Source organism: Lutzomyia longipalpis, chromosome 3 (assembly GCF_024334085.1).
Source record: "Lutzomyia longipalpis isolate SR_M1_2022 chromosome 3, ASM2433408v1".
In the NCBI taxonomy this organism is placed as follows: domain Eukaryota; kingdom Metazoa; phylum Arthropoda; class Insecta; order Diptera; family Psychodidae; genus Lutzomyia; species Lutzomyia longipalpis.
Window position 1 is genome coordinate 13,751,708 of NC_074709.1, and position 23,701 is coordinate 13,775,408.

At 35.4% G+C, this 23,701-nt stretch overlaps 2 protein-coding genes across 2 annotated transcripts in view; both read left to right on the plus strand.

The window, feature by feature from the left end:
- The window catches only part of LOC129793173 (uncharacterized), a 1,136,769-nt gene that overhangs the window by 646,919 nt on the left and 466,149 nt on the right, over positions 1–23,701 (plus strand). The gene's annotated exons all lie outside the window — the stretch shown is intronic.
- Positions 19,390–23,701, plus strand: part of LOC129793220 (LIM/homeobox protein Awh) — a 29,997-nt gene continuing 25,685 nt past the window's right edge. The window contains exon 1 of the mRNA XM_055833044.1: positions 19,390–19,765. The gene's annotated coding sequence lies outside the window, so the exon portion shown is untranslated. The remainder of the gene's footprint in view (positions 19,766–23,701) is intronic.

Sequence of the window (23,701 nt, forward strand, 5' to 3'; positions counted from 1 at the left end):
AAGAGATTTTAAAATAAGTTTCTAATAAAAATAAATGGAAGAGATATGAAAAATATCTCAAAATTCCTCTGAAATTGTTCCATACTTCGCTAAAAATCAAATTTTACATCAAATAAAAATTCTTAATAATTAAGAAAATCTCTCGGAAGGGAATTTCTTGATGCACGCACCTTCAACGGAAATTTTCTCATATGTGTATATTTTTTGTCTTTTATCGCCGTGGAGCAAATTATACGATCAAACTCTTTGCACACAAATGTGAATAGATATTTAACAATGAAAAGCCAATTGAAAAGATTAATGTGGTGTGATAAATTTTGCGGGTTCAAATCAATAATTTTCAAGCATCATTAATCGCCGATCGATCACTCAGCTCGATGTACATCATTTTTGTCCCCATTTCTTCGCACACAAGGGTTTGTGCGTTGAAGAGGAAAAGGATTGCCAAGGCCTGACATGGTGGATGATGTATCAGGAAAGGATTTTTTTATAGTTTCAATCCTTTCATTTTTTTTCTTCCATATGTTTTATTTTCAAATGATAGATTATTTGATGAAATTTCCGTGATGTGCAAAAATATAAATTCTGCAATTTCCACGCTATTATATTTATTGCATCACGCACCAAATGTATGGGGTAGGAGGGTGGCAAAAGTCGCGTGAATTTTTGCCCCCGGGAAACGTGATGCACTAAAATATTGTTTGTGTGACAAATATTTATTAAATTTCCCATTATCCCGCCAAAATTGTATGCAATTCAATGCAAAATGATGCTCTCTATGTTGGGAAATTACATACAACAACATCATGGCTCAATATGCATGCCACTTTAGCCTTTCTGATCAATAATTCATACACAACATGGAATGTCAAAAGAGCCAAATTTTCTCTCTTCTCGTTGCGGCCTCCCCCGCCAAACAATTTGATCTCTTTGGTGTTTAGTTCAAAATACCGCGAGAAGGTCAAAAATGTTTTAATTTGCCAACAAAACTTTCATGCAAAGGCCACAAATTCCACACGGGGGAGGGTTTTTTGTTCAATTAATCATTCGCGAATTATTTAGCAAGTGGTGGCAATAATTATTTGTTTTTAACGGTGGTGTGAAAATTTAGGCATAGCCTTGTTTTTGAATGAGTTTAAAAAAATGATTGAGTTTTTTTTTAGGGGAAGTTTTCGTTGATTTTTATTAATTTGACATGTGCGTAAAATTGACAAATATTTGACTAGATATTGAATGGAATTACCGTCCGGCCCTGAAGTTTTTTAAAAAGAAGAAGAAGAAGAAGAAGAATGGAATTACTACAGGAAGAAGATGAACTAAATATGATTTTTTTATTTTAATATCTCTTTAATGCATAACTGTTATATTTTTTAACAATTAATGAAATCTTTAATTGATAAATTACATTTTCTCTGCAATTTTGGGGCAATTATTGAGTGTTTATTGGGTACAGTGTTTAGCACTTTAGACCTCAAATTTATTTTTCAAATTTGCAGAATTCAATATTTATTTATTCCGATAAGAATTCAAAAAATACATAAAATAATTAAATATTATACTTCTATATTTAATAATTCCAAAATGGAGGAATTTTGTGGCAATTTTGGGGCAATTTTTGAGCATTTATTGACTACAATAATTTAATTGACATTTCATTAAATAAAATTAAACCACTAAGTTATCCTTCGAAATACATTTTTATATTATAAATTAAATTGAGAAACTAATTAAATAAAAAAAAAACAACTATTGTAGATCAAATATTGATCAATATTTGATCAATAACATTGACTGAATTTAAAAAAAGAAAAATTCCAATTGCCCCAAAGCAAATTAATCAGATATACAATTAATATTAAATAGATAAACTATAACTATAATTAATAAATAAAAAAAACTATTCTCCTTAATCTTTTGTTTTATCGACAAAAGGGAATTACAAAAAAAGAGTAATAAATTTATGAGTTTATACATATTTTACTTTTTCTCCCCTCTTCAAATTGATCTGGGTGAGCCTCTTTTCCGTATGATCGCGCAAACAAATAAGACATAAATTATAATCTTTCGGGAATATTTATATTTATTAGTGTCTGTAAAGGTGCCTTTTTCACTCTTTGCGCGAACGAAAGGGAGATGAAAAAAAAAGAAGAAGTTTGTTGAGAATGAAAAAGGAGGGCTAAAGAGGAGCACCGAGTTCAGTCATTAAATTTCCTGTTCATTCCGCCGCGCGATGTTTTTATGTGAAAACCCATCAGAGGCCGATTGATTCCCGCGCGCATCATGTGAGAGCCCCATTTAGTCCTTTTTCTCATCAGGGGTAATATCTCAATCTAAAAATTAATAAATTCCAACCAACCCCCTTCTCTTTCGCACGAAATGCTCACTTGGTCAGAGACTGAGAGACTAAGGGGGGTGGTCTTCTGCTTCAATTAATACAATTTATTCATGCACCATGAGCAATTATCAGGCGAATTTGCCATTTCTGCTGATTTTCTGCATTTTCCACCCTCACGCGTGAGGGGAAAAAAAGAAACCCTCCAATGCCTATATTTATTCATGTGAATCTCATCAAAATGCCTCCACCAGGCGACCCCACTGTTTTTCCCCAAAAAAATACGCGTCGCACTCGTTTGCAATGCCCTCCAAAAAAATTCATGTGAATGCACCCACACCTCTTGCACAGTGTAGCCACGAAAACGCATTCAATTGTGCGCACGAATAGAAATTTTCACGCCACCGAAAAAGTGCTAATAAATCGCTAACACAGCTCTTTTTTTATTTGCACATTTCTATTTTTATTTGCACTTTTCTATCACCACTGTGCAGTTTCATTCATACACTTTCAATCATTTGGAGCCTGCAAATTCAGCAAAAAGTTCTCTTTAAAAAAATTTTAAAGGAAAATCCCCTGAATGGAGAAAAACTATCAATATAGTATGGTTCCGATTTAAGAAATTTGAGGGTTTTAGGGGAGAGTTTTATAACGATCAATTTAGTTCTTAGAGACGTATATGAAGGGGTCGGGATTCTCGTATTAGAGATGATTTTTATATATACCGGAGCTTCACTAAATTCTAAAACTAAAAAATATTAATTTTTCTTAAACAAATTAACTTTTAATAAATAAGAATAATTCTTTAAACATGTGTTTTGTAATAAAAATAAACATAACAAGTAAGAAAACAATAGTTAGATAAATAAAATAGAAAAAAAAACATACTACTATAAAATTTAGTAAAACATGCCGGGGAAAATGTGTGAATTCTATAAATTAAACCGCTGACATCAAATTAATAAATCAAGCTGTATAATTATGTTTTAATTAATACAAACCTCCAGTAATTTATAAAACTCGCACGACAGTGATTTATGCGTTTACACGGAAATACTCGAAAGTTCAGATAAAATTATATAAAAAATATAAAATTAGAGGTGCTTATGGCACGCTATTTGGGAGAAATGCAAATTCATAGGTAAATGGCATTAGAAAGAAGAAAAAAAAAAGAAATCCTCTCTCCTTTTGTGCTGAATTTTAATTGATGAGTCGCAATAATCCAAAATAAGTTTTTTTTGTACTTTAAGTTATGCAAAAAAAATCTTATTGTTTTGCCAACATGTCGCAAGAATGAATGCTCCTCTATTAATCTTATTGAGTTATCTTGTGTGCGTGTGTCTCATTGAAGAGGAAAATCTTTTCAATAGAAAACTGACGTGAATTGAATTAACCCGCCCTTAGAGATTGCAACACCCCCTCAATGAAGGAGATGACGACACACAAAAACTCAAGTCCCCAAATGGCGCGAAGGGACAGCAAAATGATGATTCCCTGTAATTTTATTGGTGCAAATTACTGTTGTTATTTCAATTACTTCTCGTTTTATTATTTTCATTCCTGTACTGAATATGTGAGGGAGGGTGCGCAACTATATTATATTCCAGTACGTATAGCAGCATAGGGGCTGCATCAAATCAGTGAATATATTGTCCGAAAATGCCAAAATAATTTCCATTGAGTAGTGGGATTTTCAAAGAGTCCGGATGGGGTTGGGATGAATTCCTTTTATCTTCTCCATGATGGAAAAGAAGATATTTTCCAACATAATGCCATATGTGGGACGTTTATGGAATCTCAATGATTTCTTTTTAAATTAATGAGGGAAGGGGTTTTAATCGATCGTATTTTCAAGAGATATTGCGGGGCATTTTCAATGCCAACATGTACGTAATAATAATGATGATAAAAGCGTTTATCTCCTTTTTGCCTTTTGAAATGGTCACATAAATCATTCATAATAATACACAAATATTCTATGCCGCGCCACCATCTCCAAGGTGTGTTGAGAGGTGCGAGCAAGAGGCGGAGAGGGGAAAAAATGTTGGAATTTTGAATATTCATAATGCTTCGGTGTTCAATTGAATAATATTTTGTTGTGGGTCCAACAAAAGCACATTCCATGGACTTTTTATTGCGTTTTTCCCTTTGGCACAGACTTTTGGAGAAGGCTTATTTATTCATTTTATATACAAACACACAGAAAAAAGACTTCTTTTTCACCACTCATACCCCCTTTTACCCCCCAACTAAACCAAAGGAGAGAGGAGAGATTATTAAAGTAATATTCATTTTTTTTCATTCACAAGACCTTTGAAAAAATAAACAATATTTGTTTGTTCTGACCCTGTTTGTGGTCGTTTTCAACAAAAATCAACCTTTTACAATAAAAGATATGGAAGGTATAAAAATCCATTCATCTCGTCATCGGAATCATTTCAAATATTCACAGCTCTGGAATTGTTGGTTACATACATGCATATTTTTAGTCTTTCTTATACAAGAAAAAAAAACATTCTCGGGCATTAAATCGCATTTTTCATTTTCTTGACGATTCACTGAAGAACTAACTTATAAAAGAGACAGAGGATGGTGGTTAAATGAATTTGCTGTATGCTTATTTTTTATATATAAATATAAGATTTTTCTGTGATTCTTCCTGAGAAAAGTTCTTGTGGGAAAAAATTTTCAGTGTAATGGGGTGAATAAGAACAGAATGGTCCTTTATTTAAAAGCTTTCTTATGATTTAAATTTCATTTAAAAAATCAGAAAAGTTTTAAACATGTTAAAAGGAGAGTAAAAAAATATGCAAAAGAATTTAATATTCGAAATATCAATGGAATTCAAACCCACGACTCCTGCATAGTTAGTTAATGTTTAAATCTATGCAATTATGTTTTACTTACAATGTCGAAATATTTTTAAAAATTTTTTTAACAAGAAATAAAAGAAAGAAAAATTCATTTTTCATTAAAAATTCTTTTAATGGAATTTTGCAGTAAAATAATTCTTTGAAATATTCCTTGAATAATTAAATCACAGAGCAGACCCACAGAGGGATGCCGAGCTATTATCGTACGGAGATATTTGGTCTACCTGGGAAGTGTCATCGACTCTTTATGCAAAAGAAAATGTATTGAAATGGGCAAATAATGATGATTTTCGCCAGAATATTGGTCCTGCCATCATTTTTGTGAATTTTTCTATGAATAGGAAATATGTAAACGGCTGTGATTTACACATCCAGCTGGCAATGTTGAACTATATCCTTTTCTTCACACCTCAACGGATCATTTATCATATTTCCCCGCATATGAGGGAATACGAAACGAAGCCCATTATGTGGGTGGTTAATGATGTTCAGGGTTAAAATTTGCCACTGAAAATTGCTCGACAATTTGTTTTCTTTTCCACATAAGTACAATCTATGAGGGTGGGCAGGATTCGTCCTTTTTCACACACCACAGCAAACTCCCTGGCACAGAAAGAATTCCCTTTTTCCCAAAATTCTCATGCCGGAGGCTATGTAAAGAGGATGAGGGGGATGGTGGAAAGGAATCAACTCAAGCATTGGCAAAAGAGGCGCGCAAGTTAATCAATTGTCAATAATTTATTCATTTCATCCCCTAATACTGAAGAATTTTCCACTGGCCTTCACAGCAAGTGCCAATAGCCTCGAGAGTTTTCGCACTTGAATGATTCCACCGCGTGGTCTATGGGAATGGGGGTATTATGTTATCCCTTCTGATCCTGGCATTTGCATCAATTACATCATGTTTCGGGGCTAGAATGTTTGCTTTACACACAACGAAAGAGGGATTTCGAGTGGAAAGAAGCTCCCAAGAGATTGACTCTCTTTCTCTCTCGAGGGGATGGCAAAGAGCCTAAGGGGATTATGGGTATATGTGTGTAGTGTACCTATATAGTTTGGACACAAAAGAAGCCCAAAGATCAGCCCAGAAACGTGTCGAAGCCGCGTCACTTTTGTCTCCTTATGGCTATTGTTGAATTAATTCAATAGTGCGGCTATGTGCCAAAAAGGCTACAAAGTTGAGGGAATAGATTTCGGAGAGACTTCTCTTGCTCCCTAACATACAGGAGTTAGTCAATTGTACATGAACAATGAGACGACGATTCATGCTATTTTCTTCATTTAATTGTTAAAATAGATTTTGTGCTGACTATATGAATTTATTTTATAATTTGCAATATTTGAGTTAAGGGGTGTCAAGTGATTTAATTGAGGATATTACTCGAAGTTTGACAAAAAGAATTATATTGAAGAAAATAATTTAAAAAAAGGACGTAGTCAGATCTTTATGAAAAAACAATTTTTCAATATGTATTGCTAAATAGTTAATATAGAAAAATTATTAACTTCAAAAAAATTTTAAAAAAGGTGCTGATAACGTAGTAGAATGTTTTTACACCAAATATTTTGTAAAAATAAAAAAATCGTCCTTCAAAATCATATTTTCACAATCAAAATCACACACATAATGAAACTAATTTCGCACTAATTTATACATACATAATACAACATAATTATGCTGTGAACAATAATTTAATTTTCCGCCCAAATGAACAAATTAATTTAGTAATCAGGATCAAAAGCAATAAATCGTCCATTTGATAGATAATTTTGTGGGAAAGGTTAAAGTAGTATTTAATGTGTGACTGAATACCTGAAAGGAGATACTTGACTGCCCTGTAGGCACCTTCTATTTTCTTCCTTGTTGAGTGGAAAAGCGGCAAACGGCCACTCATAGATTCATCCCGCGTGGATGAAACGTGCAGGACCGCAAGGTCCTCTACATATGGAAGTTATATATACACAACACACTAAATATAGGGACTACTTATGAGGGCAAATTCCAGGGTTTTCACGGTAATTTCTTTAGATATGACATAAATTTGTGTATTAAACCCGTTCCTTTGGTGCGCAGACAACAAGTGAGGACAAAAAGGCGCAGTGGAGGTGAGAAAAAAAAAGTGTTAAACACCCGTGAAGAATGAAATTTATACATGAACGCAACTCACCGGTGAGATCGTCACTTTGTCTCATCCTCTTTCACCGCCACATGTGGGATCTCAATTAATAATTTTAGAGATCGCTTGAAGCTTGTCCCATTCACAGTCACATAAATAAATCACATGTAATGTCTGTCTGTTGGGCATTTAAAAAAAAACTTGTGGATCAGCCGGGTAAATATTTTCGACACAAATTATAATTTTTTTTCTAATATATTTCATTGAAAAATTATTTTGCACTCCTAGAGGGAAATTATTGATGGTGATGCCGAAATTTATTTCAATGCCGTATAAATGTGACAAACTGCATCCAAACACTCGGCAATTCCACGCGCGATAATCCTTATTTAAATTCCAATATTTACTGGGATATGGCGCGCATTCCAAGCTCACAGATCGACAGAGCAACATCCAATTACACGGGATTGGCAAATACGGGCTCACCCTCGATGTTCGCTTTTTTCTCTTCGCTTCTGTGAGTCCTGGAAAAGGGATTAGCAATCCCATATACTTGTGCATTTCTCGCATTTACACATCATGTCTCTCCATGACAGATGTACCAACAAACGTCATGAGAAATCGCGTAAAAGGATTAAATTCTGTTTAATATATATAGTTAGGAATCTCCTTGATGATTTTCACTGCAACCCCCGTATTGTTTGATGAATTTCCTGTTCTTTTCATGGAAGATTCTAACTGAATTTCCTCGATGATGAGGAGTTTTGGGGGACTTCAAAGAAAATGAGAAAAATTCGGAGGGATAAAAATTTAAAAGAGAAAAAGAATTTCAAAAATTTTGAAGAGAAAAATATGTGGAAAATCTGGGAAAAATTATATTATTTTTTATTAGATTTTTCTAACTAATATTATGTATTCTCAAAAATCTTAAGAATTTATCATTTTCCAAAATGAAAAACTTAATAAAAGTTATTTTAAAGAAACTTTCAAGAACAAATCTTTTAAAACAAAAAACTAAATTAAATATGCTTTAATTCGCGACATAAACCTCAATTCTATGTAAGTCTGCAGAGTTCTTTAACACAAAAAAAATTCAATAGAATAGACATAGAATTTTCTCCAATATGATGCTTTAGTTTTTCTCTGCATGTTTTTTTGTCCGTCTGCAATGGGGGTTGGAATCACTTGAAAAACAGCAGAGACAAGAGAGAAAATCAGTGTGGAAATAGACAATTCAATTTTCTCAGATTTTCTCCCTCAAACACGCGAATACAAAAAGAACACGCTCTTGTACACAGAAAAGTTTCCGGGGAAAATTCTTTGCAAAAGGGAAAGAGCAAAAGAAAAAAATATAGAGAAAATTTTTCGCAAATAGGAAGAACTTTGTGTACAAGAGAATTCTGTTTAAAAAAGTTCTTGTGGGCATGGGGGGAGTTTGTATCAACAACGTACGAATTTTCTCCCTCAAGTATCGTCGTTGGGGGTTAAAATTGAATTTATTAATCCGACAGAATGGCAGAAAAAGATCCCCCAATGTACTGGGAAATTCTATGCTATGTGGAGGGGCGAAGTTTTGTGTTTTGTTCACTCCTCTCGTCACAGAGGGAAACTCGCCCCTCTCATGCTCTGTTGTGTTACTTCTGTAGTCAGTTCACATACTTTACGCTATCAATTGTTCGTATTACTCTCGCTTCGTTTGCTTGCACACCCCCCAAAAAGCTAAATTCAGCAGACACCCACCATGCAGAGGGTGCTCTTTCATTGCAGGAATGGGGTGGCAATGAGGGCGGTTTTTCGAGTACATATACCTTCCTATATATAAATAAATTTAGACGAAATGGATGGGAGTCGGACTAAGTTTGGAGAAATTTGTGCCATTTGTAAACGAAAAACATTTTTGAAAATTGAAAAAGAATTAATTTAAATGGTGAAAAAAAAACACTTTAAAAAATAGCATTTCCCTGTTCACCCTCACCTTTGACCCTTTTGCGCCCAATTAGCACATTTCAGTGGGAAACGCCAAATGGGCGTGTTAAGAATTTGAAGCATAAATTGTTTCTTTTCTTCTCGCTGAATGTCTGAGTGCGATAATTCATCTGTTTCATGCATTTTTATTAAGAAATTAACATAAAATGAATTCTTTATTATACTTTTGCACTTCTTGCTTGATCTCGTTGAGAGAGAGAATTTTTGCAACCAAACCATCCACAAAACATTATATACATATCAGGAAGCGTACACACGAAGAATGCGAGGCGCCACAACTTAACTCACCTTCTCACACACTCCACAATGTTGATCGTAAAAGTTTATTAAGTTATCATGCAACAAAATTCTCCTTGAGATGAAGGAGCGATCGTTTGGAAGATCATCCACCAAGCGAAAGAGTTGTCGAACCATCGAGTAGAGGAATAAATCAACTGGGGCTCTAAATACAATGGTGGTGGAGCGCTTCACCAGCCAGGGAGAAGAAATCAATTGGGAATTACAGGGCTTTTTATTGAGCACTTAAATATTATGATGTTGTTTAAAACATACAAACACGCAATTTTGTGGTCAACTGGAGGTATGAGAATATTACTATGTAGGTACATAAATATATGCGCCTGTGGTAAGGGGAATCGATATAGAGAATATTATCAAAAAGAGTGTGTTGAATTTGTGGCGCTCTGCATAGGGGGGCACTACAAGGGGGCTTTGGTCAACTCCCCCAGTAACCTCCACCCTCGTCTCACGCACAAGGCTGAGCTCCGACTAACTCTCTACACTCATCAGCACTTTTTGCTATTCTCTCATCTTATTGCTCTCTCAGTGCTCTCCTACATTCTCTTGTGGATTCTCTGGATCTAAGGGTACTCACTCAATGAGCAGGTTAATATTCGCTGGATAGTGAGTCGGGTGCTAGAAATTGAAATTTTTTGAGAATTCGTTGTGGGCTATTTTAGATTATTTTAACGTTTAAAATTCTAACGAAGAAAAAATGCCAACACAGCCATTTGAAGTATCAACTGTCAAATTAAATTAATGATTAATGTTAAATATTCAAATCACTAAAATTAGTTAGAACTTTCTAATTCAAATTATCTTATAGAAAAAAAAATACAAAGACATGAGAAATTTGTCATGGCTGTCAAATTGGAATTTTATCAAACAAAAGAAAATTGATCTTATCGTGAAATAAATCCTGTCTTCCCTTAAAAATGATCCCTTTTCAAGCCTTTTCCTTTCAAATTAAATTCAAAGAGAAGTGTCAAAAAGTCCTGTCAATTTGCGCTCAACTGTCAAAATGAAGTTGTGTCATATTTGACAAAACGAAACTAATATCAAAGTAAGTTTCGAAATGCAAGAAATATATACAATTTTGGATGAAAATTGAAAAATAAATTCAAGAAGAAATTCCTTGTTAAACTATCATGATAACTCATTTCACATTCGTCAATTCAGAAGCAAGCTTCAGGCTATTCCATTAACCCTCCATCCTACGCACACGATCAATTGGTCAAAATGCGACGCGATCCCTCTGAGTATTTTTTTTATTATTAACCTATACTCCATCGATCTGAACTACCCAAAAAAATTAATTGCTTTGCATATAAAAGTTGTTCTTGGGATCTTTTTTTCTTCTTGTGTATAGGTCTCTATACCACACTTCCTCTCATACAAGCCATATTTTTCCACCTCTTGATTGTGGCAAAGAGGGGCTGGGCAGGAGAATACAATTTAAGATGGTAAAATCAATATGTTAAGCATACAAACAATAAAATGTGCCTTGTGGAGAAATGCAATCGTTTCGGAGTCTGTCAGATGGAAAAAACCAATTAGCAATGAGAAACTGCAGTAGTTGGGTTAATAAATTATAAAAGAAATAATTGTTAAATAACCAGAGGCGAACAATTTAATTTGTCTCTCGCGCAGGAGCCAGAAAACGGCGAGGATGTAACAAATGGGAAAGTCAATCATAACGCGTCCAGTTATTAGAGTTGGTATACCACAACGCGGATGGGTCAGTCTATGCGTTGTAATTTAATTTGTAAGTAGGATTAGTAGGCAAAGTTGATTTTTTTTATGAAATTCATCAATATGAAAGATAAAAATGCTCATATCTGAAGTTCTATAAGACCTATAGAAAATTCTTGACTAGTTTTGGAAAGGTATTAAAATAGGCTATAAATTGACATAAATTTCAATAATTTTCAAAGTCACATCTAGAACAAAAATGGCGGTTTTTTGTTTCACCAAAACAGTTTTTTGCACTTTTTGTCCTCAAGAAATGGTTCTAGAGGTTTCTGATGTTCTAGAAAGTTGTAGAGAATTGCAAAACCTTTAATTTAATACCAAGATGAGCAAAATCGGGCAAGCGGTTCAGGAGATATGGCTCTTACAACTTTTCAAATTCAAGAATTTTTCAAATGGCTATATCTTCTAAACGGCGACATAGATTTTCTTCATTTTCGGACTGGTGAAAGATATTGACTTAGGCTACAACATATCAAAATTTAAAAGAAATCGATGATGGGGATTCGGAGATATTGCCCTTTAAAGTTAGGCAATTTTTGTTTTTGATTTTAGCGCCTCTTGCGGATATTTTTGGAACTAGGAATGTTTTAGACAGTTGTAGAGCTTCTTGAAACCTTTCATTTGATACCAAGACGGTCAAAATCGGTCAAGCCGTTCTCGAGTTATATCGAAAAAACACTTTTTGCTTTAGACCGCCATATTTGCTTAACCGCTTGACCGATTTTGAAGTATGAGTTATCGATGAAAACATCTCACTGAGCACTACAACATACTAAAGTTTCAGACCTCTAGCTATAAGGAAACTGGTTGACAGTATTTCAAAATGGCGGATGGCGGCCATCTTGGATTTTGAAAATGCAAAAAAATGAAATTTTACACCCACATTTCTATAGAAAACTTCAAACCTGAAGGCTCTATCTCTCACCGTTCTCGAGATATAAGGCAAAGTTTAGAGTCCCGGACGGCAGGACGGCAGGACGGCAGGCCGGCCGGATCAAAAATTTTCCACCACCATTTTTGGAATGTGGGTTGTATGAAACGTGCTTATACCAAGTTTGAGCCCGATCTGAGGTAGTCGGTTTTTCCGACGATTACAATACTTGGTATGCCACGATTGTGGTATACCAACTAATTATGGCGCAAAGGGGCGAAGTTGTGAGACTATCATGTACAGTACATATATGTGTTGCAATGGGGGGATATACCATCATAAACCCTCTGCGGGCACACGCTTAATATCTGCACAAATAATCACGTAAAATCACAGATTTAACTCTTCTTCATGCGCTGTTAAATCTTTTCGGGTAACATCAGCCAATAACTGATTTTTCTCTTGATTTGGTTGCTTTTAAAGTTTTAACCCTTGAAGATTTTTTTTGTTTATGGGAAAAATTTATTTTATCTTCTTGAAACTCTCAAATAGTTTAAAATAATTATTAAATTTTTTTTTTAGTTACAAAAATGTAGATTTAGGTCTAGACAGTTCAAAACATTCATGCATACAAAACCGAGTAATAATCTTTAAATGTCTTGTATCATTTTTTGAAAATTCAAGAGCAACCGTGAAGCAAAACAAATCTGAATATGGACCGATTGAAGTCCAGTGTTAGCAAGAGAGGGAGGCAAATCAATAAATTAATACAACGACAATAAATCAGGAAAAATATGAAATTGGATTCCGAAGCATTTTAATCATTTTTTGCTTGGAGCCTTTTCAATTTTCTCTACCTTCTTGTCCACCTCGCGTATGCGGTTTCAGAAGGAAATCTCCGCATTTAATCTCATTTAGACGGAAATAATGGGGTTCCATCTTCTGCAAATCACAGATGGTGTAATTTATTGTGACATGTTTTGTGTGAATGTTTTTTGTGTGAATGAGATTTGAGAGACCAGCAATGTGAAATTTTGTGTCATTTCATCAGAATGGGGTTTTGGGTTAATTAAATTTAATCCAGGACAAAAGGCAAATGGTTGGGATGAGAAATCACATTCATATGACCTCTAATGCCTATAATTCATATACTACCCAAAATCGTAGCCTTTTCAACTCCGGTAGAACCGCAGCTCAACAATAAAATGCTCAAGTTGTGGGCGTTCTGTTGTGCCAACCCCTCGCGTGGCCGAACAAACAATGCGAATGGTGTGAGGATCATAATAAAATTTTCACTATATGCGGATTGTCGACACTAAACTAAATATTAACCCCTTTCCATTGCCACCCCATAGAATGGAATTTACATGCCAGTATAACGTGAATTACAGTTCCACGACCCTAATTTTTGCATACAAATGTTACTATCCCAACAACATACAACATAGTCGGGGGATCAGTCAATAAAAATCGTGGAAGTAGGAGAATCAAAAATTGAATTAACTCACCAACCACCGCATTATTTTGTGCACAACCCCTCGAATTAAATAGGCGCTTCCTTTGAATTCTTTTTGCCACTTATTGTTAGCAAGGGGTCAATAGCCCTAACAATTTCTTTTGATTTTCTAATAAGTCAAAATATTCAAAATCAATTCAATTAAAATGAAATTATTTTCCATATTAATTTCTCCGATGATGATGATATTTAGACTTTAAAAACAATTTAAAGATTTTTTTTAATGATTGTAAAGTAAAAATTAGAATTATAAAAGGAAATTTTATTCTTAAAAAAAATATTCATAAAAGAAAATTAAATTAGAGAATAATTTTTACACGAAAAAAAGAATAAATAATCAAGCGATTGATTGAAATTCAAATGATTCAAATTCATTTCAATTTAGTGCTTTGAGCTCAACCCCTGGGGGATGTGATAAATGTAAATAATCTGAAATAATTTCTTTTGTTGCAATTGAGCTCCCAGAGAATCCGCACAGCAAAGGAAATTTGATGTATGTGTGTGATTTTTTTTACGAAAAAAAGGGAGATTTCGAGGGTTGGTTCTGGGTTCTATTCTATAGCATCAAGTCCCAGCGGCAATTGAGACAGTGAGTAGCGGAAGTCATGTACTAATGAGAGACCGTCGTTCGCGCCTTTTCTCTTCCACCCCTCAGAGAGAGGATTTTGACTCTATTTTCCCACCCACATGGATTCACTGAAGTGAAAGGCAATTGCACAATTTTCCGGAGAACTTCCCTCAAATGTCGCTGTGGGATGCTATGTCTCTGTGAGAAGAATTTTTCATTACAGATTAATTCGAGGAAAGGGAGCAGAAGAGAGAAGAGATACTGAAACTCTCAATTCCTTTTTTTTCCTTTCCGCTATTGAAATTTACCTTTAAATGAAAAATAGAACAAAGAGAAAAAAAAAACGAATGCTTTTCAGATTGGGCACAATTGAGGCATCGTTTTGTTCTATACGCGCGAAGAAATCTCCTTGGCATTTAATAAATCAATTTCAAATTTAATTAGAGCACTTATTAATTATGTTGTTTACACACTAAAATTCTCCCTCAACATTACATTTTGTTTATATTTGCCCATAAGTTATCTTCATTAGAACATCACAACCATGAAATGCTGTGTAAATAATTTTCTTATGAGAATAACAAATTATTGGGCACCACATGTGATGGATAAATAGGCAAAAATATTTTCACTCAACCATGCTTCAAAGAAAAAATTGCCGAAGTGTGGATTAACAATGCAGAGAGGTGAGTTTGTTCACCAAATATTTCACCTTCTGGGGAAGACGTTGTGGGAAACATTTCTATCGTGACATTTCTGGTACATTTCATTGATAAAATTAAACAGTAACATACAGAATGAATGGTGGAAATATGAATGATAAAAAGCTTAAAAACGAAATGAAAGTGCGTAAAAATATAGTTAAAACACATGTGTTTAAAATTCACAAACTGCATTAAAAATATTGTTTTCCCTAACTTTTTGATTTAAATAAATTCACAAATTATTCTCAAAGTTACTTTTTGAAAAGCAAGAGAGGGATCTTTTCAATACATTACATAGTCCCCTTTTGAAAAATCTGCGTGATTGCTGCTAATTTGGAGTGACATTGTGGGATAAACAAGATGATCCCACAGAAGGCAGCTAATTGTATCAGGAAGTGCTTCGCTCTACCCTCTGCACAAATCTCGTCAAACTCCACGGCAATTGTGGCAAATATCCTTATCGAAATGTCCCATCTTGGTAGGAGTAAAAAAAAATGCGAACCCTCTTTGAATGGCAAATTGGGCACTTGTTACACTGAAATTCCTTCTTGATGTTGAGACACGTGCTAGATCATCCAATCTATAATCATGCCTACCATTGAAAGAGTCCCCAAGACACGCATTTTATCTCATCGACATCTCCACGCAGTTGAACGTTTTTTGAGGCCTTCCTTTGACACTTTTTTTTCCCATGCGCCTGGACCACAAAAAAAATCATCATCTGTGTGTGAAACCCAGGAGAAGAGCGAAGAGCACGGGGGACGGGGATGGGAATTCCAATTGGGAGAATATATCTTGATTTATTTGAAAAATCGATGTTGAGAGGCAAAAACAGGTGTATGAGGTGCGCTCTCTACATCGTGGTGGTGTTCAGTGAAATAATTCCAAATGGTGCAGGAGGAAAAACAATTAAAAATTGTATGAGGATGAAATGGAGAGAGAAAAAAAGAAAGAGAACTCATTCACATTGAGCATCGCGGAGTGTCTAAGAAACATGAGGCCAGAGCATAAATCATGCTTTATTGCAACAGGTTCCCTCGGTGGTAATTGAAAAGGTGGGTTTTTGTTTGTCAGAGGATCTGTAAATAATCCAAATTTGTACACTAACAGAGCACTGCACCACTTTACAACTTCATCAGCAAAGAATCTCTTCGCTAAGTCATGACCTGAATCCGTTGGGCATGAATTTAATGAGAGCAATCGATTGGACGAGTGCGGGATGATTTTTTCTTCTTCAAGTCCCAATAATCCCACCAAATTATCCACTTGAATCCATATCAGAAGGAACAATTTACCAGCCATCAAACAATCCCTAAATCGGTCTAACTTTGTGACAAAAAAACCCACTCAAAAGGTATACAGGAGGAAGAAGAGCTGTGAAGAGGCTTGAATCGGTCGAGATGCGAATGTCTCGAGAGGGTAATGAAATTAATCACACGGGGTTGCCGACAATATCGCGTCATTTCTCATTTTGCCTCCGATGGTGTCTCTTTTGTGGAGGATTTATAGACCCATACAATTGCCGCCGTCTTGCCCACGCTCCCAAATGCAGCATCCAACCAACCTCGCTGATGCTTCTTCAGTATCCAAAGTCTCCACGCATCTGCAGATCTTGATCTACCTTCCATGTGCACAGGGGAGAAATCTAAAATTCCAATCAACATCTTCCTTCCTAAAAAATCTCTGCAAAAATCACACCGTCCAATTAGTTAATTAATTAGAGATGTTCTTTTGGGTGGGAAAACTGTCGATGATGCAGAAAAAATAAAGCAGAAACCTAATCTAAAAAGAAGATCTAATGAAGAAATTAATTAATTTTGAATATTGGCAAAATAATGAAGAATCTGATTAAAAATATTCACAAGAGATGACATACAAAGGAGGAAGTATCACGACTAAAAGGAGTTTATTCATTTTTAGTCTAAAGATAATATTCTGTAAAAAAAATTAACATTCTGGTCATTAAATAAGATCCATCACGAACTAATGGCAGAAAATGCATATTTAAGATTAAATTTTAAAAAAATAAACAACTTTAAAATAAAAAATAAAAAAAAAACAGTTGAGACATTGAAGATAGCAACCCCCCAGAAGGTAACGACATGGCGGTGGTGCAAGAAATCCCCGAGAATTCCCTGCCGTGTGCAAAAGAATGTTGAAGTGGATGGAATGGAAAAGACAAGAAGTGCCAAAAGCCGCCACTGAGCCTCAATAACAATAAAATTTGGTGGACTTTTCGCATTTTAGCATGTGAAATATGTGCAGAGCGTGAATTATTGGTTTTTCACGCATATGTGCAATTCTCACCTTGCACACTCCCTCCGCCAGAGAGACTCGCTGACCAAATCCTCCTGGGCTAAGCTCACAATATGGTCACAAGTCATCGCCAGTATAAAACGACGTGAAATTATTGCCACACAGCATCGCGCTAAAATGGTCTCTCTTGGGTGGATCGCGCGCACTTAAATAAATCATCTTTGCATTTAGCTGCTGCAGCGGCAAAGTATTTGATTTAGGAATCATTCTTGCACCCCGATCATCTCTCCCACATCCCATCCGTGCGCGGGGCCACCACCACCGCATCTCACTGTACCCGTGTGCTGCAGCAAAATGCCATTGAAACGTGTTTTTCAGCCACTACCATCAGGTGTTAGATTTATATCAGCGATTTAGTGTATTAAATTTATTTATTAGCGCGACTCTTTTCATCTGTTAATAATTGAAAGTGGGAGTCCCGCAGAGATCTCTTAAGGTATATACCCTTTTCGCTCGCGCGGACATTGCGAGAGATTCGCAAATGGTCTGAGGTATTTTATGTTGATTTTTTTCTCTCTGATGCTTTTTTATTTAAAACTTCTCAACTCGTTGACTTTTTTTTTTGATTTTTTTCTGGAAGAGAAACAACTTTTAAAAATCTGGAATAAAATTCGTCTTCCACAAGAATTTATTTCTGAGGGGAATTTACTTAGAATTTAGAAAATTTAAAATTGTGCAAGAACTTTCATGCTTAAAAAAATTCAATTTAATATAGGACAAAAAAAAGTGGAACAAGGAAGTAAAGGAAAGAAATGACGAGAAAGCTGATTAAAATGTCTTCTGCAGAAGCAAACTCTCTACACAATTGCTGAAATCCCTGTTATACCAACAATTACACATGGCTATAGGTACCTCAACACCTCTCCACAATGATCGGATTTTGCACTACAAACTCAATTTATTGAATTTTGAAGAGGACAGAAAAGAAAAGAAAAAAACACAAAAAATGTTTTATGAATATATTTTTGTTGGGAGGGATTTGACACCTCTCCAACGCATAATGGTGATGGAGAATAGTTCGGCACAAAACTTGTGATCCACTCTCTAATGCGATTAGGTAACAGAGTGTGTTGACAAAAGGTCACGTGAGGAGGAGGAATTGTCCAAATCGGCTTTTGGTTCGAGCACCTTAATCTGCAGCTAAGGCACAGCTTATGACTTTTTTTTCATTCAATGGAACATTTTTTTTTTAATTTCGAGGTGGTTTTCTTTGCAACGATTAGATTGGAAAATGAAATCAAGCGAATGGGAACTTTTTTTCAGTGTAATACGGTTGTACTGAAAGATCTGGCAAAAGGAATTTAATTTCTTATGTATTAGACTTTTTCATACATTTTTAAAGCTGAAATGGGAGTTCAATTTATTAATAGTTATACATAGTTTATTAGTTTATTTACTAGTATTATTATTTATTTTATTAAGAAAATAATATTTAACATTTAAAAAAATGTTTTTTGCAGTTACAACAACCATCCAGTGACGAACATTTCCGTAGCTTACCTTCTGGCATAGAGTATAAGCGCTAAGACGTCTGTGGACGCAAAGTATGAAGGGTGAGTCTTAAACAAATTTCAATTTAAAAAAAAAATTTTTAAAGCTCAAAATCTCTCAACCTCCGCAACATATTGATTTTTATGTTGGGAGGTTGCTGGGGGGTGGTTATACAATGGGGATATGTCGTAGATACATAGCTAGATGCTAGCTATGTATGTGCTGAGGGAAGGATTTCACAGCCGAATGAGTGAAACAATTCAATTTTCATCTCTCAGGAGTTTCTCATTTAAATTTGTAATTTCTTCTTCCCGCGGACGACGCGGAGGAGTGCGGAAAAGTGGCGACGCGGTGCACAAGAAGTGGGTGCTCAAACGGGAGTGTGGGCAACCAATAAAAAGGTGAAATGGAACAGTGAGTGCCGGGCGATGTGGTTGGGATGCGATGGGGCCCCCCGGATGGCCCGCCTAGCAACCAATCAACATGAGCGCGATGCCGGCTGGTAGTCGCAGAGGCTCGTGCTCGAACCGGAGGGGCGCACACCTCGACACGCTGATGCTCTCCTAACAACACCCGGAGATTTTAGTCTTTCACGGGAAGCTGAGGCGATCGTGTGTGTGTTTGCCAACCAAGAAATATTTCTCTCGGAGATTTTATTTCGTTGCGATTTCAAAACTTTTAATCCTTGATTTTTTTTTCACTGTGAAATTTTTTCTGCGGGTGCAAGGATAATCTGCGTGAAAAGGATTCTTGTGGGTTTTTCTATGCTTTAAAGCTGTGATCCTTTTTTTTAGTATATGCGGGTGTGGTTTTTCTAATGTTCAAAAGACGAAGGTGATCCTCATAATATCGAAAGAAAAACCCTTGAAAGGAAGGCAAAAGAAAGAAAAAAATCTAGAAACATTCTGCAAGTGAAAAAGGATATCCATTTAAACTTGAGGAAACTCTCGAGGAATGAAGGTACTTATGCTCGTTTTCACAATCATCCACCGCGAATCACATATAATATTGACATGGTCAGAAAGTGCATAGAAGTGGAGAGAAAATAAATCATAAATGTCAGTGAAAAGAGATCTTTGGGCCACAAGAGAAGAAGCAAAAAGTGTGGATTAAAGTATTTGGAGTTGAGTAAACAACATTTAGCACGAAGAAATCACAATCATCGTACGATAATGCCACCAATACAATAAAAATTTCTTGAACTTGGTGGAGAAATCAAATTGCGGCCACTTGCTTTGTACGGGATGTTTATGAAAATATTTTTACGAAGAATTTATTATTTTTGGGTCGCATCAACAATGACGATCCAACAATCTCGCGCCCCAAAGCCGCCACAGTGCTGCTTCATATATATTTCTCCGGGCATTTCTTCTTCATCCCGCCATGGTTCAACAACGCCATCCACTTTAGCATAACAAAGAAATTCTAATCGACTTTTCTTACAATTTCTTCATGTGAAGTGTTGAGCTCTTTTCTTCGTTTTTTTTTCTCTTTCTCACAAAAAAAAAGTTTAAAACCTCAAAAGGGATACACAAAAGGATTAAATCCTGATACTTTTCATCAGCATGCACGGTATATTTGTTCGAGAAAATTAGTTGGTGGAGACACCTGTTTTTTTCTTACCTGAATTTTAGTTCACACAGCACCGTGTGTTTTTGTATAATTCAAACCAGAGACTCCACATGTTTCCGATGATAAGATAAACTTTATAATTTATGCAAATGACTCTCTCAATAGTGCGCCGACGGAAGAGTGTGCTCCTCGCTTTATTATGCTTCTTTCATGACCATCTCCACAAACTCACCATCCTACTTCCCATTTTTATGAAATACTATCGCGCATATGTGATGCACAATAAATGCCCATTTGATATTGCAGGGCAATAAAATAGAATCCGCAACAATTGTGGATTTTTAACATCTCAAAATAATCACTTAAATCCTGTGCAATTGCACCAAAAGGGTGTATTATAAAAATCTCTCTCAATCCCGCCATCAAATCCTCGTGGTTGTACCGTTCTAGAAACCGCTGATCGCGAATTGTGCACAATAAAACAATAAATTCTCAAATTATGTAAGATTCTCTACCACTACTCATTAAAAGATTTTTTTGCACTCATTTTCATCATTTGATGATGCTGTTAAGTTTATTGTCCCCCTATGTGGAACTATACTTCACTATATAGAGATGGAGGAAAAGAGAAAGAGGGAATAAGAACACTGAAAAGAATATTTCTACTAAAGAAAATTGATAATTTTTGTTATAAAAATGAATAAACTCCTTAATCGTAACTTTTGTTAATTTTAAATATTTAATCTCATTTTCTGATTTTATTTGTAAATCTAACAAAATTAATACAACAAACTACCACGATGTCCAGAAAATTCATACACAAGATCCACTGAGGAAGGCACTGATTTGTGCCGAAAGCTCTGGCAGAATTGTGCCTTTAATTCTGGACTGAGTTCCGATTTTCCGACGCTGACCGGGGGAAAAGTCAAATTTTCCAAAAAATCGCAATACCTTCTATGTTCTCAAAAAGATTTTTCTTTTAGTGATCATCTCTTAATATTTCCTCAAAAAAATTCCTTAATAAAAAATTATTGAAAAAACATTCCCTTTTTAATGGTAGAAGCAAAAAAATCTCACACGTAGAATAAACCTCTAGAACTATTTAAAGCATCTCGATTGGATTATACACGAAATAGCACCTGTAAATTTTTTCTCGTTCCATCATTTCTCAGCGATTTCTCGACATTTCCTCCCATAATAATCTTGGGTTCATTTATTAAAAATTCATAATTTTCTCATTTTTATTTTACGGCCCACCGAAAAATTTGCCTCCAGAAATCTCGATTTCATTAAACTATATGTTTTTCTGCGACTTTTTTTTCTGTATGATTCAAACGATAAATATCTCATCCGGCTTGAAGATGCGGAAAAGCTCTTGGTGTTCCGTTATAAGCTAATTGGACGCATGAGGAGGATTACAATCATCCCCTTTTTTGTCGTATACCTACATATACTTCCACGCAACGACGCATTTTCTTATTATCCAGGTGAAAATTTTTGTACAAAAAAAAAAATGGAAGGATGACTATTTAGTTGCGGACAGTTGGGTATTTTCGCGGTCCTTTTCGGGGGTCATAAAATCTAAATTTAAAATTTAAAGAAAAAAAAGTTGGGCACAGAAGAAGCCTCTGAATGAGATAATAGAGAAAATCTCACGGGGATCCTTTGTCATGCGGAATCCTGACCAGAAAACATGGCCATGACAACAAAATTTACCCTCTTCTGGGTGTATAATGAACATAAAACGAACTTCTTGCAGTCTATTAAAGTCCCGCAGTGAGAGTACGACAGCGCACAAACACCTTTTATGTTGACTCCTCACCTGGGGATGGATGCGAAACTGAGAGTTTTTGCCTTTTGAGCGATACCCGTGCAGCTTCCATCCATGGGTTTGTAGGTAGTGAGATTATTGTCAAATCATGCGAGAATGTGCGACACCATTGGTATATATTGGTGTTGCAATTTAAAGAAAACTTCCAGGTGAATTCCTCATACCATTGCAGCTCATTCATCTTCACGCACCCTGGCTCATGCCTTCTCTTCTGCCCATTTTTGCCTCTTTTTTTCTCATCTCACATTGCTCAATGATGGCGAAATTTTCACAATGAAAAGTCCGAAAATTTCATCATAATTCTTTTGTGGACTTTTCAAAAGACTCACAGTTCATTAGTTTCGTTTATTCAGTTACTAAAATCGCTTTAAACAGAGCTTTAATAATGATTAAATTATCTCAAAATTATGCTTCAAAAATTAACGTATCAAACCTCCTATCAATTCTCATTTTTCATTCGTTAATTGAAGCTCCTCTGTATTACATGCTTTTAATTTTGTTTTTAATATTTTCCTTAATTCTTCATGTCGATTAACTCAAAAATTACCTTCATTTGAACACCCTGTATAACAAAAATAATTTATTTGAGACATTCCAAACATTTCATTGCGGTGGCTCCTGGACTTTGCACGAGAAGATGCTAATAAAAAAAAGAAAAGTGCATGGAAAAACATGAGTATTGACTGCGAATTGAGCGTGATTGAGATCTTTTGAAAGTGCAATTGAAGACACATAAAAGTTAATTGAATCCCCCTTCGTGGATGCCGCCATTTCACTTGAACACGGGGGATCGTTACGGCCAATCAAATGGGGTAATTGTAAAAAATCTTTGAGGGGATATAAAATGCGCAAAAGTAATTAGTTAAAAACATAAACATGCGTTCTTTATTGGATGAAAGGAGTTTATTCATTTTGACGTACCGTCATCGGGGGCTTCTTTAGAAAACGCGAGGCTACTGTAGAAAATATTTTTCAGGAATTATTTCGAAAAATCGGTGTAAAAAGATGCGTCCTTTTGCAAAATGTAGGTTAGGATCTTAGCTCTTAGAGGATATTCGGGATTTCCCCCTCCCACCACCCACTTCCGGCCGCCATCTTGAATACCAAACCCTTATTCACCTCTGTCCGGAGATATAACAGAGGCGATTATGGGTTTGCTATTTAAGAAAGCTAAGATCCCAATTTACATTTTGCAGAAGAACGCATCTTTTTATCTATCACCAATTTTTCAAAATAATTCCTGAAAAATATTTTCTCAAGTAGCCCCGAGTTTTCTAAAAAAAGCCCTCGATGACGGTAGGTACACGACTATTGGATGGTAATATTGGTTATAAACTCTTTTTCCGTAAAAAAATCCAAAATTATCATAAGAATCACAAAATGAATAAACTCCTCTAAAAAGAACAAACGATTGCGGCGCTGAGATTGAAATTTTGGTAATTTTGCGCCACTTCACAGCATTTGCGAGGGATGATTCTTCGGGGTGTGAAGAG